Source organism: Myotis lucifugus, unplaced genomic scaffold, assembly GCF_000147115.1.
Source record: "Myotis lucifugus unplaced genomic scaffold, Myoluc2.0 scaffold_30, whole genome shotgun sequence".
Lineage (NCBI taxonomy): Eukaryota > Metazoa > Chordata > Mammalia > Chiroptera > Vespertilionidae > Myotis > Myotis lucifugus.
The window spans coordinates 901,692-918,069 of record NW_005871078.1 but is presented as its reverse complement, the minus strand read 5'-3'; the positions used below and the strand labels follow the sequence as shown (position 1 = coordinate 918,069).

Here is a 16,378-nt window from a genome sequence, read left to right as displayed (position 1 = left end):
CTTTAATATTATGCTTTTATGTTGCCCCCTTTCTTTCTTTCCTCGTATTCTTTGTTCTCCTCAACTCTGATCTTTCTTTGGAAACTCTATTTGTTGTATTGTGTTTTTCCCCATGTTCTGTGAAATACTGTGCTTAGTGTGTGAAAATAATGTAATTTAATTAAGTTGAAGGTAAATTACCTTGCATCTAGCCTGAGCACAGCACAAAGGCTGCCGTAATTCCTATTATTAACTTCTCTTTGGAGGTTTTATTTGTTGAGGGGCATCTGAAAAACCTTAGAAACTCAGTTCAGAAAAACAAATTGGGTGACTGCAGTAATAGTGTATAAATCAGGGATTTGAGATTTCAGACACAGATGCTGAAGTTGCTATGGAAAATGTTTTTTTTTCCCCCTCTAGCTGTTATTATTCTTGTTACCACCCATAAGATCTCTCCAGAAACAATGCACCATCTAAAAGAGGGCAAGCTGCATTTCCACAAAAATAATTAAAACATTTAAATCAAAGGAAAAGGCCATCTTAAATCACTCATTGCTGTATCCACATTGATGTCTTTAGTTAAAAAAAGAACAAAACCAAGGAAGGCCTTGACTGATTCCTCAAATATTTCTTCCGTATCATGATCGAGTGAACAGTGATTCAGTTTATGTAATAAACTCAAATGATATTTCTTAGTATTTCCAAGTATAAAATTCTTGGATTCTGTGGTTCTGAGACTTTTAAATACATACATTCATCTCATAATATGGAAAAGCTTTTTTCAGTGGATTTTTAAAAAACTATCTATGTTGAAATGACAATTAGTACCACTAGAGGGCACTGTGGCTAAACATTTGTACCACAGCCACAAAGGAGCTCTATCTTGCCCAAATTTAGTTGCATAGAAGTGTCAGATGACCCATATGTACTGGTCCAAATTTTTGTTTTAAAATTACTTCCTTGGAATTTGGAGTGCGTTTTTCTCATAGAAACAATAAAATAGTGGTATGTTCCTCACTTAGCCCCTCCCCCAATCCGTTAAATATATATTATAACTGAGGTTTATTTGCTGTATAAAAAAAAAGAACAAAAACAGCAACAGCAAAAAGCCCCAATAGAATTGCAACTTATTTATATATAATGAAGTTTGAAAAAAATCTGAATGCAGAGTTTTTTTTGGGAGGGAGGTGGGTGCAGTAGGTTTAAATACAGATGCCTACTAGCTTGGAAATACATAGTACAAAGTCACAATCCCACTTCTTTGAAAGCAACATTAAAAAAAAATACTCAGTAATGAACTGTTGATCTGCAGGTCATCCCATTGACTAGACTGATAACATTAGCCCTCTCCTCCCAACTCCCTTGCGTTGTTGGTCGGTAGGTTTGACTGGGCTCCTCCTCTCCCGAGAGCCCACTGGGCTGCTCTGCTTTCTGACGACCACCATCTCTGGGCACCTCTGCTTCCCCACCGAGTGCTGTTCAGCAGCATTTCTTGCTTCTTTGTCTTAAAAGGCAGCCAGATGTCTAGCCAGCCCCAGCCCCGGGTGAAGCCATTTGCTCCTAGTCCCAAACTATCAAGGGCAATTTCTTGGAGCATCGGTCTCCCCCAGATCCAGTCCTGGAAACTGCATCAGCTCACTTCCCAGGTGGGAGCAGGACTTTTCCATGGCTGCAGCACAGCTCCCTTTCCCCCCTCTGTCCTCTGTCCTAGAAATGGTTCTCCTTTTTTTCTTCCCTCTTTAACTTTTTTCCCTTAATGACTGTTTTTGGAATATCCATTTTTTTCTCTCTAGGGCAGCGGTTCTCAATGTGTGGGTCGCCAACCTGTGGGTCACAACCCTTGGGGGGTCGAACGACCCTTTCACAGGGGTCGCCTAAGACCATCGGAAAACACATATATAATTACATATTGTTTTTGTCATTAATCACTATGCTTTAGTTATGTTCAATTTGTAACAATAAAAATACATCCTGCATATCAGATATTTACATTACAATTCATAACAGTAGCAAAATTATAGTTATGAAGTAGCAATGAAAGTAATTTTATGGTTGGGGGTCACCACAACATGAGGAACTGTATTAAAGGGTCGTGGCATTAGGAAGGTTGAGAACCACTGCTCTAGGGCTTTTATTACCTTAGTCTACATTTCAATCAATGAGTATTTTTAACTAGATAGGAAACAAAACATGACTGACAGCTAATTTCTCACCACCTTTCTTCCCTTTTCTCTTTAGAGTTGAAAAATCAGTTTTCTTTCTCCTCAGAGCTAGAGGCAGGTGAAGGTGGAGGTGAATGGTGAGCAAAATGTCTAAAGGTCTGTGGTTTGGAGGAATGCCGATTACGGTCTTTCTCTCTGGATGATGAACACCACAAACCGCCCTCATGGTTTAGGTCAGTGGTTCTCAACCTTCCTAATGCCGCGACCCTTTAATACAGTTCCTCATGTTGTGGTGACCCCCAATTTCATTGTTACAAATTGAACGTAATTAAAGCATAATGATTAATCACAAAAACAATATGTAATTATATATGTGTTTTCCGATGGTCTTAGGCGACCCCTGTGAAAGGGTCGTTCGACCCCCGGAGGGGTCACGACCCACAGGTTGAGAACCGCTGGTTTAGGTTGTATCAATATCACCTGGGAGGGCTTGTCCAAAATGCAGACTCCCGGAAGTGTGGAGTGAGGCCAAGGGGAGTGCATTTTACATAAGTGGGATTCTGATGAGGATGCTATTCAGGCCACAAGTTGATACATTATACAATAGGTCCTCCTTTCAGGCTAATTTTAGAGCATATCTTCTGTTTATCGGTTCTTGTTTTAAGGCAGCAAATGTGTCACTATCACCAAGGAGACAGGAAAGCTATTTAGTTGGTGTGTTTGGTGATGTTATGAAGTAATAATGTTTAGTAAAGGCGGGCATTGATCTGATCTGCCCATTCAGGACTACAGGCGTAGTATTTTCACAAAAGGACAGCATTATTCATGAAACCTTCTCTGTGTGTGTTTTTTTAGATGACAAATAATTGAAAGTAAGGTTGATATTCATATACCATGTCAAGCTTTTCTTTTCTTTTTTTTAAGGGTAATGAGGAGACAGATGGTATTTTTTTTTCTATAGATGCCAAAAAAAAAAACACACCAAAAAAACTCCCAAAAAACAACTCCCAAATCTCACAGTTGTGGAAGCAAATCTTATATAATTTCCAAAAGCAGCATATCTCGGCTCCCACTGGTAGCCTCCAAGGACAGTGAGCCACATGGAGGAGAGATGGCACATTCTGGATGTTTGTCATTGGATTGGCTAAAGAGAGGGCATTTTGATTGAAACTAGAGCTTTCTGAACACACAGAAAATAAACTTGTAAGAAGTGATATTTAAATGTGCCCAGCTGATTAGTAATGGACACATTTCCATCAAGCTGAGGTTTAAGTGGATTATAGGAATGGCACCACCTCCTATACACACTTCAACCTATTGTGTCATTTGAGAGGTTGTAGCCTTTCATGCAACAGAAGTGAAATTATTACTTAAATAGAGTGAGGACAACAGTTTTAGGAAGATCAATTAAGTTCTCCAGCATGTGGTTTGGTTAGACAAATGATGGCCAAAAATCTCTTGGATGCATCCTTTTTCAATAGATCGTTGAAATGACAGAGCTTTGATTTTTTTCAATGTTCTTTTTCCACATCTGACAAGTCTACTTGCTTCTGTCTACATAAGTCACATACTAATTAGTAATTAGCCACTCTTATTTAATTAGACTATCTAGTTGGTGGATCATGCATTAATCACTCCCAGTGTGGTGTGTGCCGGCTGCTCGTGGTGACGAGGCCACTCCACTGGGGTGCATTTCATGCTGTGTGATGCAGCTGAGCCCAGACTCAACCTTTTTCTATCTTTGTCTTGAATTTAGAAAAGAAATATCAAAGTGTGTGAAGTTGCACTCACGCTAGTGACAACTCGACTTCTGAAATAGTTACAAAAGGCAAAAAAATGAATCTTGGCTGACTGAATAAAGAAAGGACTCTTTCATTCGAGAGATTCATTATATTTTCTTCTTTTCTAAGCTCTGCGTTTCCTCTCACATCATTTGAAAATGATATGTATGCTTTAAGGAAAGGTAAAAATTGTCTCTTAGACCTATTGAATTTTCACGAACTATAAGCCTGCAATAAAAATTCAAACTTTCAACACTTTTCTAAAGCTTTGGGTGAATAGAATATGTTAGATGAAACATACTTGAAAGAATTTTAGACCCTGGCCAGTTTAGCGCAGTGGATAGTGTCTGCCTGCGGACTGAAGGATTCTGGTCAGGGGCATGTACTAGTACCTTGGTTGCAGACTCAGTCCCCGGCCCTGGTCAGGTTGTGTGCAGGAGGCGATCAATCGATGTCTCTCTCTCACATTGATGTTTTTCTCTCTCTCTGACTCTCTCCCTCCCTTCCACTCTCTTTAGAAATCAATGGAAAAATATCCTTAGGTGAGTTTTAACAACAGCAACAACAACAACAAAAGAATTTTAATTAGAAATGGCCACGGTAATTTAGAAGCAGTTATTTTAGTAAAAATGTTACATTTCTTAGATTATGAAACTAACCCTTTGTACTTTTAGTTGTACTCTTGTTTATTAGTTGTTACATAAGTGGAGATTTTTGCTATTATTATTAATTTATTACACCTTATAATGTGTCTTAGACAACCACTTCTAGGATGTCATCAATTATTTTATCCAGAAAGTCCTCTTGGTAATTAACTCTCCACCCGTGTAGCTGCACTTAACTGTAAGTAGACTTCATCTAAGTCAGTGGTTACCAGCTCTGGGCAGAGGTCAGGGAAGGAGTTGATTTATGTATTCAAGTTGCCTGTGGAGTTTTTTTGCTTGTTTAACTGTGTGAGTTTTTTGTTTGTTTGTTTGTTTTTTGGTATGAAAGACTGTTGTTTGGAAGTGGGGCTTTAGGAAGAAGCACAGCCATTTTTTGAACACATCTGGGGCAAGCTCATCTGTGTGCCCAAAGTCACCATTTCCCCAGAATGTGAAACATGCAGAAACCTGATGCAAAGATCATCTCAGGCAAATCACTATGGCAGTCACACTTTCTTGAATGACTGGACACAGGTCCAAAGATCCCTAATATTTCCCAAGCATGCTCACCCTGAGAGAGAGGCAGTGGTAGAAATTGAGGCTCCAAGAAGATATTGGTTCATTCAAATTTGGACAGTTAGTTAGCACTGGACTTAGGATCTGGACTCAGATCTTTTGCTTCCTGGTTTGGGGTTCTCTTTTTACTGTACCTTTATTCTCCTCCTCTTTTTCCTCATCATCATCTTTGTTATTTTCCTCTTCCTTCTTCTTCTGGATAAAAGTATTTAGACAAAGAAGTTTAAATTTAATGTAGTCATTATTTCAAGTTTTATATAATGTTTTATTTCATCAACATAATTTCTGATTAATTTTCATTAAAATGGCAGGTTGATCAATCAGAGTGAATATGTATGGATTATAAACTAGCCAGGTGATGGGTTTTATTCTGCATAAATGTATGAGGAGTCTTTCCTTTACATTCCTAATTATCGAAAGATAGAATTATACTTCTGTAAAGGTTTGGAAGTATTTTAATAAAGCCTCTATGAGCATGGATAAGGAATCCCCCTAAACTGCCCTGACTTTTCTCATTCCGTGTCTGATAATCCCCAGCTTTGATAAAAAGAATGAAGGTTTTGATTGTTGACACGTTGTGACAGAATCTGGTTGGTGATAATACTCAGCAAATAGAAAGTCTTCCTCCCACTACCACTCTGTAGCATAGGGAACATTTTAATCAGTAATGGCATTTCCTTAAACATTTCCAATTATGAACTATACATATTAAAAATAAATTAGGATTTTTTTCTTTTGTGAAGATTGAAGAATTCTAGGTTTCTTGGTCAATCCAATGATCATCTATGAGTCCTTTGATAAGAAAAACAAACAGCTTAACTCTTTCAGTGAAAATAGTAGGGTTCTGTATAGCAGCATGCAGGTGTCATGATCCGTGAATACTGTTCACCCACAGAGTTATTTTATGTCTTCTGTATTACATGGAGCCCAGCCTGATAAGAATCAACATTCTAAAAGTACATGTGGGTGTTATGCCTCATACCATCCACTTGCTATCTATTCTTCTCAGGGTCAAAGAGCAAAGGTTAAGGATTTATAAAGTGTGGCATGGCATAGAAATCAAGAACACATTTTGAACTCGAGACTCCTGACTTCTGTCTATCACTGGCTGCCATCCAGCTATGTGATGCTGAGATATCACTTACTCCCATCTATAAATTGAAGGAATCGGCCTAACATTATCATTTATACCTCTCAACCCTAAAGTTTTATGTGAATATTTAAGCAACTATGCTTAAAACTCTGGGCATACCCCAAGGCTATGAATGCTGATTTAAACCTGGGACTAGGGAGTTTTCAGTTAAACTCCAGCAATTTTGCAAACATTCTTGAGTTCTCAGTAGTCAGGGTATTTTATTTGACAGTTTGCCAAAATTAGCTAGCGGCTAGAACTCAGCCTACGATCTCTACTCCATTGGGAGAATGCTGAAAACAGAATGGAGGCTACAATACAAAGAAACCACAAAATCCAAAACTGTTCTTCAGTTTACACATCAGTTTGTTAAACAATTAACACATGTCTTGATTTCGAATGCTAGCTGAGCTTGGTAATAGAATCTACAAGACTTGTAAAACCCAAGCATTTCTTTCTTTCTCCTCGCCTGACATCAAGGCAGAACTTACCAGCTTGTTTCTTAAAAATATAAACAGGAGAAAAACTCATGCACTTAACTATTATCCTTTTCCTTTGCATAAATTAACTGAAAAACTGTCTTTAATATTTAATATATTTTTAAAATATTGTATATTGTGTAACATGACCTCTTTGTGGTTCACTTTTTCATAGCTGGTTAGGATAGTTCACTGGCACCAAATCCAAATGTTCACATCCACTTGCTTTAAATGTAACATAAATTAGCACATTTTTAGCCATTTGGAGGTTGCCTACTTTATATACTCCGTGAAACTGCACCCAACTTCTACTAACCATAGAGAAGACAGATTCCAGCTGTGAAAGACCCATGTCCTCCTGCCTTTTGGAGCTCTATGACCAGACACCTCACCTTGATGCTGAGTGACATCACTAGACACATACCCCCCTTCCAGTGTCCCTTTCTGTCCTAGGAGGTCCCTTACCCTAGTCTCCTGAGTGATGACCACCTTCTCTGGAACTTCCCCTCTTAGGCGATTCTAACTGCCACCTAATAAACCTTGTTGTGTGTTACAGCCTCTTCCTCGCCTAACCACCAAATTCTCAAGCTTTCCACACGTGTCTGATATATATATCTGTGAGCATATTAAAGAAATAATAACTCAACTAGGTTTGCTTCTTGCTGGGAATGAAGAGAATGAATCTTTATAAATGATGGGTTGATGATAGTTGTTTCTTCATGGTGTGAAACAGTAATTTGGTTGCTCTTTTATGTGAATATTAAAGGCAGCATGATATAGAGAAACAGCAAAGGAGTTAAAGTCAGAGGCCTTGTGTCTGACTCTTGGCTGTTTATTACCGTGTGACCTTGGACAAGTCACGTAGCCTCTCTGAGGTTCAATTTCAGAGCTATAAAATAATGATGATACTACTTATAATTCTTTTTATTGACCTCACTACAATATAGTGGATAAAATAGGTTGTGAACTCTAAAGCACAGTGTGATTAAGAGGGTGGGCTTCATCTTCAAATCCTGGCTTTACCTGCTAGGCGATCTAGGCGAACCTCTCTGAACCTCATTTAATTTTTTTTAATTTAATTTTTTAAAAATTTTCAATTACAGTTGACATTGAATATTATGTTAGTTTCAGGTATACAGCATAGTGGTTAGACATTTATATAACTTTCAAAGTGATCCTCTGATAAGACTAGTACCCACCTGGCACAATACATAGTTATTTACAGTATTATCGACTATATTACCTATGCTGTACTTTGTAATTGCCAAATTTGAACCTCATTTTCTTTATCATTATCAGATGAGGGTGACAATACTATTTCCTTCATAGGGTTGCTCTGAGGATCAAAAGAATTCTTCAGTTGTTTCTAGTTACAGACATAGACATGTGTATTGTATATGTGCTTCAATGGTAAATGCAGTGGAGTACCACTATCATATGAGTCAACTAGAGATGTCATGAGAAATGTGAGCATAAGACAGAAGCAAGATGTTTTGGAGTGGGTGATACTTAATTGGGACCTTGGGCAGTAATTCTTCATTTATGGGAAAAACATTTCACATGAAATCTGAATAGTGTGAAAGGTTGGAAGGGAAGAATGCTCAAGAATAAAAATGCTCTCAAATGATCAAAATAATACTCATCTATTCCTTTCTCAAGACTAATACTCATCTATTCCTTTCTCAAGACTCACACACACACACACACAGTCTCTACATATATTATACTCAAACCATAAAAATATTACTCAAGTACAAAGATGGATAAAAAAAGGAGTCTCCTAGTTTTAAATGAATTCCAGACAGCGAATTACACCAAGGAGGTCTGACATCTAGTACAAAACTACGAATAGAGGAAGCAGATTAATTACCAGACTACAGTTCAGTGGGTCCAGCATGACGCTGAGTGCTTTTACTCATGTCAAACCCAGTCTTCTTAACACAAAAAGCAGACTGTGCTTGAACAAGAACAATAAGGTGACTTAGTCTTCCTAAAACTGTTCACACGAGGACAGGAAACCCTTTCCAGAAGACTAGCATGGTAAAATGGGATCAGAATACGCAACGAAGGGTCGACACTTGCTCTTTGTGAGCCAGAGCATAACATTGTCACGTGCAGACATAAGGAGGTGCATGCGATTGGTCTGGTGTGCTGCATTAAAAGGGTTACAGAAAAGACAATGCAGCTAAGATGAAGAAGCTTACACTGTGTGCTGAGCAACAGAAATGCCTTTGATAGAAAATGAAGTCGAATACACACAAGGTGACCCAAACAGCATGTAGGATGAAATCATTGCTGGATGGGCAGATGAGAAAGGGCGTGCCCTCAGACTTACAATGTATAATTCCATGGTGAATGGTCCAGAGAGCATGGATTGCCTACATCAGTGGTCAGCAAACTGCGGCTCGTGAGCCACATGCGGCTCTTTGGCCCTTTGAGTGTGGCTCTTCCTAAGCCTTAGGAGTACCCTAATTAAGTTAATAACAATGTACCTACCTATATAGTTTAAGTTTAAAAAATTTGGCTCTCAAAAGAAATTTCAATCGTTGTACTATTGATATTTGGCTCTGTTGACTAATGAGTTTGCCGACCACTGGCCTACATGTACTAATGAGAACCAGTTTTTATAAGACGAGCAAGGAGATGATTGAATGTTTCTTTATATGAGGCAGACAGCTATGGTATAAATCTTTTGGAGAAGAAAACAGGAATACAACAGAATAAATTAAAAGAAAGAAGGAAAGGGGGAGAAAAGGAAGGAAGGAAACAACAAATTAAAAAAATGAAAGTAAATCAAGGGATTATGGTGACTAAGAGGCAAATTTATCCAAACATTTTCTATTAGATTTTTTCAACATTAGGAAAAATTACTTTCATCATTAGTCAGTATAGCTATAAAAATGTTACCTTTAAATATGAATATTTATGAATATATTCATGTATATTTATTTACTCCTACATATGGAAAGATTAGATAGCTTGTGTTAGGGACTAGATTTCCAGTTACAATCAAAAGGTAAGTAGGTTGCTCTACCACTCACTTACTAGGGCTCACTTAACTGCATAGTAACTAAATAAGTGAATGACCTTAGACAAATAACTTACTTGACTTTGCTAGGCTTTAGTTTCCTCTTATATAGAATGTAAATAAAATGTCCACATGGTTGTTGTAATGATCAATGCCTGTGAAATATTCACATACATTAAAGGCACAGCTTTTTAAATCATCATCATCATCATCATCATCATCATCATCATCAAACAGTGAGGCAGAAAGCACCTTGAACAGATACAGTCCAAAACATACTGACTGACCACTGTAAGCAAGGGTTATACAACTGTGCGGATTCATGCAATACTAATTTTCATTTAAGAAGGAATTAAAGTCTAGTATCGCTTAACTTTTCATAAATATTCATACTAGTCAGGTTTCTCCTTCTGCTAATATGGAAATAGGCAGAGTTTGAACTTTAACGCAGGTAGAAATTTAACTATACGGTTAAAGGAAAGATACGGAGATATTAGTAAATGTTAAAATCTAATCCATCCCATTTAAAAGTAGAAAGCAAGAATGCAGAGAGAAATTCCTCTTCTCATTGCTCTATCAGCTGGTGTTGAAAGGACTTTTCATGAGTGTAGGGACATGCAGTAATGAAATGCTGGGGCAGTTTGTGAATTCAGATGTTGTATTTCAGGGGAAAAATTATTGCTGGAAACCTATTGGAACATTTCATTTTTTATTTTATTAAACTTGTATTAAAGCATCTTTATTTCCTTGAGAAAAGCAACATTTCTAGAGAAGATTTCTGAAGTTTAAATATGATAACAGATGGTATTTCAAATGTTCTGTCAATTACATATGTGGTAGAACTCCAAACTTAGATTCATTACACAGTTACAATTCTTGACAAAGAATTTATGGAATTCAGATACCATTTATGGTACCATAGATGGCTTAGGTTACTTGTTCTTCTCTTTCAAAGATGACTCTGAGGGTGGTTACTCTTGAGTTGTCAACACAGATCAGTGTGGGACCAATAGTCTTTTCCACCTTCTGCATGGTACTAGTAAAACATACTGATTGATTTGAGGCTATAGCAGGTGGTCCTGTGGCTTGTCACTTCTTAGCCTTGTGATTATTCTCTTTCACTCAGATGAGAAGTGTTGCCTTTCTCCTGCCTGTGGCTGTCTTGTACTAGTAGATGTCTACAGTGGCATTGTTTTGTTTGAAGCATATCCATATGTCCAAAGCAATACTGTGGGCTGTTCTGATTTTATCCTCTTCTTGCGTTGGTACCCTGTTGTCATTTTTCTCTTGTCTTTCCTTGTATATTTAGACTGTGATTAAAAACCTGAGGATCCAGCTCATGACCTTATCACATGCTGTTCCATATGCCATTGTTGCTTTTCTTATGTTTATACATGTCAGTGATAATGTCACCTTCTCAGAGAGCCATTCCCTGACCTTTACATCACTGAGCCAAACCAGTTTCGGTTATTTCTTATTTAAGTATTGTTTTTTTTCAAAGCACTTACCACAATTCATAATTATTTATTATGTATTTTACTTGCTTTCTTTTCTGTTTCTCATCTGTACTCATAAGGGGAGGCACCATATCTCCTGGAACATACTTATACTTCCAGGTTCTTGAGCTGGCAAATAGACATTCAGTTATTTTCTTAGACTTTTATTTGAAATTAGAGTCCTGATGCATGGATTCATGTACCAGTGGAGTCCCTTGGACTGGCCTGCAGGGTTCAGGCCGAAACTGGCCTAGTGCACATATTTGTGCACCGGTGGGGTCCCTTGGCCTGGCCTGTGGACATCCCCTAAGCGGTCCTGGATTGCAAGAGGGCGCATGCCAGGCCGAGGGATCCCACTGGTGCACGATCAGGGCCAGGGAGGGACCATGGGAGGGCTCTAGGGCATGTCCAGCCCAACTCGCCCAGTCCAGATGGGCCAGACCCCAGCAGCAAGCTGACCTACCAGTCGGAGCATCAGGTCAGTGTGCATCATAACAATTGGTTGAATGGTCGAACAAACAGTTGGACACTTAGCATTTTATTATATAGGATGATTTAAAACTTAAAAGAAAGTTGCAAAAATAGTACTAAAACTCCCATGTGTTTAGATTCACTATTAACACTTTTTCCATATTTGCACTATCACTTTCTCTTTGTATGCACATATTATTTTGTATGTATGCCTATATACTCTAGTTTAGTTGTATTTTCTAAAAGTGTCTCTTTAAGGACATTTTTTTGTCCTACAGGACAATTAAAGAGATCAGGACATTTGACATTGATATGATATTAATTGGTTAATCTACAGTTCACATCCAAATGTTGACAACAGTTTCATTAATGTCTATCATAGCAGTTGTTTTACCAGCCCAAGATGCAGTCCAGTACCACACATTGCATTTATTTAACATATCTCTTTAGTGCCCTTTCATATCAAGCCATTCTTTAGCCTTTTCTAACCTTGACATTTTTAAAGAGGATGGGTCAGTAATACTGTAGAGTATTTGGGTTTGTCTGGTGTTTCCTCGTGACTGGATTCAGACACTGCATTTTCAGGAATACTACCTGAGAGGTGATTCCACTGCCTGCATCGTCAGGAAGACACATGATGTCAAATTCTCATATTAATCAAATTTCTTCTTTTTTGAGAACATTTAAGTCCTACTCTCAGCAAATTTCAATTATGTGGTACAGTGTTATCAGCTATATTTTACATTAGGTCCTCAGATCTTATCCATCTTATAGTTCAAAGTTTGTACCCTTTACCAGCCTCACCCTATTTGCCCCACACCCATCCCTGGCAACCACTTTTCTGCTTTCTGTTTCTGAATTTGACTTTTTAAAGATTCCATATATAAGTGATACCATGTAGCATTTGTCTTTCTCTGTCTGATTTATTTCACTTTAATCAAATTTCTTAACAGTGACTGAATGAATCATAGAGGGTTATGTTCTAGGACTTCAGATCTTACAAGTGGTATTAATGAAACTGTTCAATACAGAGATAGTTTATGTGAATCCAGGCCTCTAGAGCTCTTCTGTTAGGTCTATCTAGAGTTCGATGTTATACACTGGTAGGTTATATATATAGTATACAGTGGGGCCTTGACTTATGAGTTTAATTCATTCTGAGACCGAGCTGGTTAAGGAGCTCGTTAAGGAGCTCATTAACTCAAATTACTCCAAAAAATCGGCCGAGAGACAGCTGGTATCTCAAAAAACTCGTTAGTCGGGCCACTCGTAAGTCAAGGCCCCACTATATACTTGTTATTTACTGTCAGTAAAGAGTTTCAGTATAAGCCTTGTTGTTTTTTAAAGATATTGTAATATTTTCATTATTCCAATATCTAGGCACAGGCATTGCATGAATGAATAAATGAATGAATGAATCACTGCTTAAGTTTAGTGTTATTTCATGATAATATGCCAGTTTTAAAAATTGACCCCTTGATTATCTCAATTTTATGTCCTTGATAGAACCATATGTGATAGCTGTAAAGCCATCACCCTCAGCTAACAAATGAAATAACAGGTCTAGGATTATGGAGTGGTTAGCCGTCATCACACACATGGCATGACTGAGATTCAGACTTTTCCTAAGGATGGTCTCTAGATTTTAGGGTCATTCTCTTAATTCCTTCAGCAGAAAGAAAAGCAACTTCTGGGTTTCTTCTTTCTCCTTCAAGGACCACTGAGAAGAATCCAATTAAAATGCTTTTAATCTAAGTCTCCTTGATTGGTGATGGATAATGGACTAGATGGTGCTCTGCCAAGTGTATGTTACTGATATTGCCTTCTGCTTAAGGATTTGGGTGGTTTTTTTCAGGACAGACTTAAAAAGCATTAATAGAGTTTGATATTTTCTTCAGTTTAATGGAGGTAGAGAGGCACTGACTTTGTTTCAGTGATTCTTGTCTACCTTGTCACTGCAAAGATCATATGTGTCATTATTATATTATCTATTCATCTCTGATGCTGTTAATTTCTGAGAGCACTTTGCACATTTCTAAGTCCTTCAACAAAAGAAAGATGAGGAAAATGTAGACATGAAAATAGAGCATAAGTGGCTCTACCCTTGGTTTTAATGACCTCGCAGGTAAAGTAGCATTTGGTTTTGCATGTGATAGTATCGGTATTATATATAAATAATAGTTGTAAAATTAGGTCAGATCAATAAAAATATAGGTGTGATTTTTAATGTGATTAAGTTATGGTGATTGTTCCTAAAGTCATGTTAGAATTCTGCAGATGCAGAATTTGCAATTTTTAGTAGCTATGTTTCTACTGTCATCTTGGACTCAAGAATGTTGCTAAGTGGGCAGACTTAATCACACATTAGTGGTTGAAAACTACTACTAATAATAGAGTTAATCACTTAATAAATCAATCTCAAATGAAATTAAAGTTAAAAAAATCAAAAGGAATGATTATTTTACATTTTGAAACACCTGTGCTTTGTAGGAATGTAATACTATATTATGTACGTTTTAGAAGTAAGGATGCAAACAAAACAACTCTATAGGCATTTTAAGAAGTCTCCATGGTCTCAGTTTTCTCATCTATAAAAACAAAGGAGTTGGGTAGATGAATGCTCATGCATTCTGTGATTACGATTGTATTTATTTAATATTAATTGAGTGCTTACTGTATGCCCAATGCCGGGAATTTCAAGATGAATGAAATACTGTTCCAGCACTCAAGAAACTTATGGTCCAGTGAAAGAAACCATAATAACCAATACTTAAGACACATTATTATATTTTAACTAGAAATATGGAGAATGAACTGATTTAGAAAACTTGTAGCAGGAAGACCAGCTAGGACACTACTGCACTGGTCTAGAGTTAGCACTGAGTAATGACTCTTCCTATTTGTTGCTGTTACCTTAATCAGGCATGGAAACTGAAATATATACTTTGTTTTAAGTCCACACTACTTATTAGTATGCCCAATCTGGATTGGATTTTAGGTGACTTTTATCTACTGACAGTGCTACGTGTTGAGGCCTTTTAATTAGCTAAACAGGCTATGCTTGATAACAAATTATTGTTAGGTTGCACCAGGGCGAGTGGGATCATGCGTCCCCTTTCGGTGAATGTCATTGGGTACAGATGAAAACAACCGGAATCACACGGAAAGAAAGGAGGGTGTCTGAGTTTTCTTGATGTGTTTCACTGAATGAAGGACAGGGCAGGTGTTTTACTTCAGTATGGAAGGACCTGTCCCATTCGCTCTCACTGAGTGTTACCAAGCTGTTTGCTCTCTGAGGTTTCACTCTGTGCTGTCTACACAGGTTTTGGGTGCTAATAACATGGTTATATGGTAGAAATTTCTAGGTAATCGGAATCTTTACAGTTCTCAGAGGCTATCATGTCACTTTGCAGTAAAAAAGCTCTCCCCTCCAAATTGTTATGTACATTAACTTTTAAAGAAGCAATATATGTATTATGAAATATATCCTATGTAAGAAGGAGTATGTAAAATATTTTTAAGTTTAAGGAATAATAATGAAAGGGATAACCCTCCAACCACCACTCAGTTTAAGCAAAAGAACCTTAGCCATATCCTGAAGCCCTCTCTGGGCATCTCTCTGATCTCCTATAATGAATTATGTGTTTATAACCTTTTGCTTTCCTTCATATTTTATCACATGTAAATGCATTTTAATTAATATATTACTTATTTTTGCATTTCTGGAACTTAATATAAATAGAACCATACAAATATACAAGGTGAGGAAAAAGTAGCTTTACAGTGGTTTGTGTGGAAAATAACACAATAATCTATACTAATAAAGAGCTAATATGCTAATGAGCAGGACGCCATAACAGGTAACGACCAGGTCATTAGCATATTAGCTGGGGTGTTACTCAGGAGATGGGGCAGAAGCGGGGAGGTGCCTGGAGGAGGTGGGACTATCCCGTGACAGGGAGGGCTGGGGTGAGAGCCCATAGCGCCCCCCTCACCAGTCCTTCACCACCCACCACTCGCACTCTGAGTGCCCCGCAGCCTACCTGCTAGGGGAAGGAGCATAGCGCACAGGCGGGAGACTTCCACACTCTCCTCTGGCACCACGACGGGGCAGAGCTGCCCCATTGCTCTGGAGACAGGGGGTGGGGAGGGTGGGGTAGGGGATGAGTTGGGGGTGGGAGGGTGGGGAGGGGAGGAAGCGGGGAGGCGCCCAGAGAAGGCGGGACCAGCCCGAGGCGACTGGAAGGACTGAGGTTGGGGCTTGAAGCAGCCAGAGAAGGCCAAAGGGTTTGGGGGCTGGTCCAGGTGTGCTGGAGCTCTGTGTGGACAGGTTCGGGTGACAAGGCAGGGATGCAAGTGAGTGGGTGGTGCCGCGTGGCTCCTAGTTAATCTTATCTAATAAAAGAGAAACATGCAAATTGACTGTAGCTCTGCTACACTCACAAGCCATGCCCACAAGCCACACCCACAAGCCAATCAGAACGACTATATGCAAATTAACCCAACCAAGATGGCAGCAGGCAGCCATGGAGCTGGAGCAAGCAGGAGGCTTGGTTGCCCCGGCGATGGAGGAAGCCAAGCTTCCCGCCTGCCCTGGCCGGCTGTAGCCTCTGCTAAAGGCAACAAAGTT

At 38.5% G+C, this 16,378-nt stretch overlaps 1 protein-coding gene across 3 annotated transcripts in view; it reads left to right on the top strand.

Moving 5' to 3' along the window:
* The window catches only part of TMEM117 (transmembrane protein 117), a 415,549-nt gene that overhangs the window by 122,357 nt on the left and 276,814 nt on the right, over window positions 1-16,378 (top strand). The gene's annotated exons all lie outside the window — the stretch shown is intronic.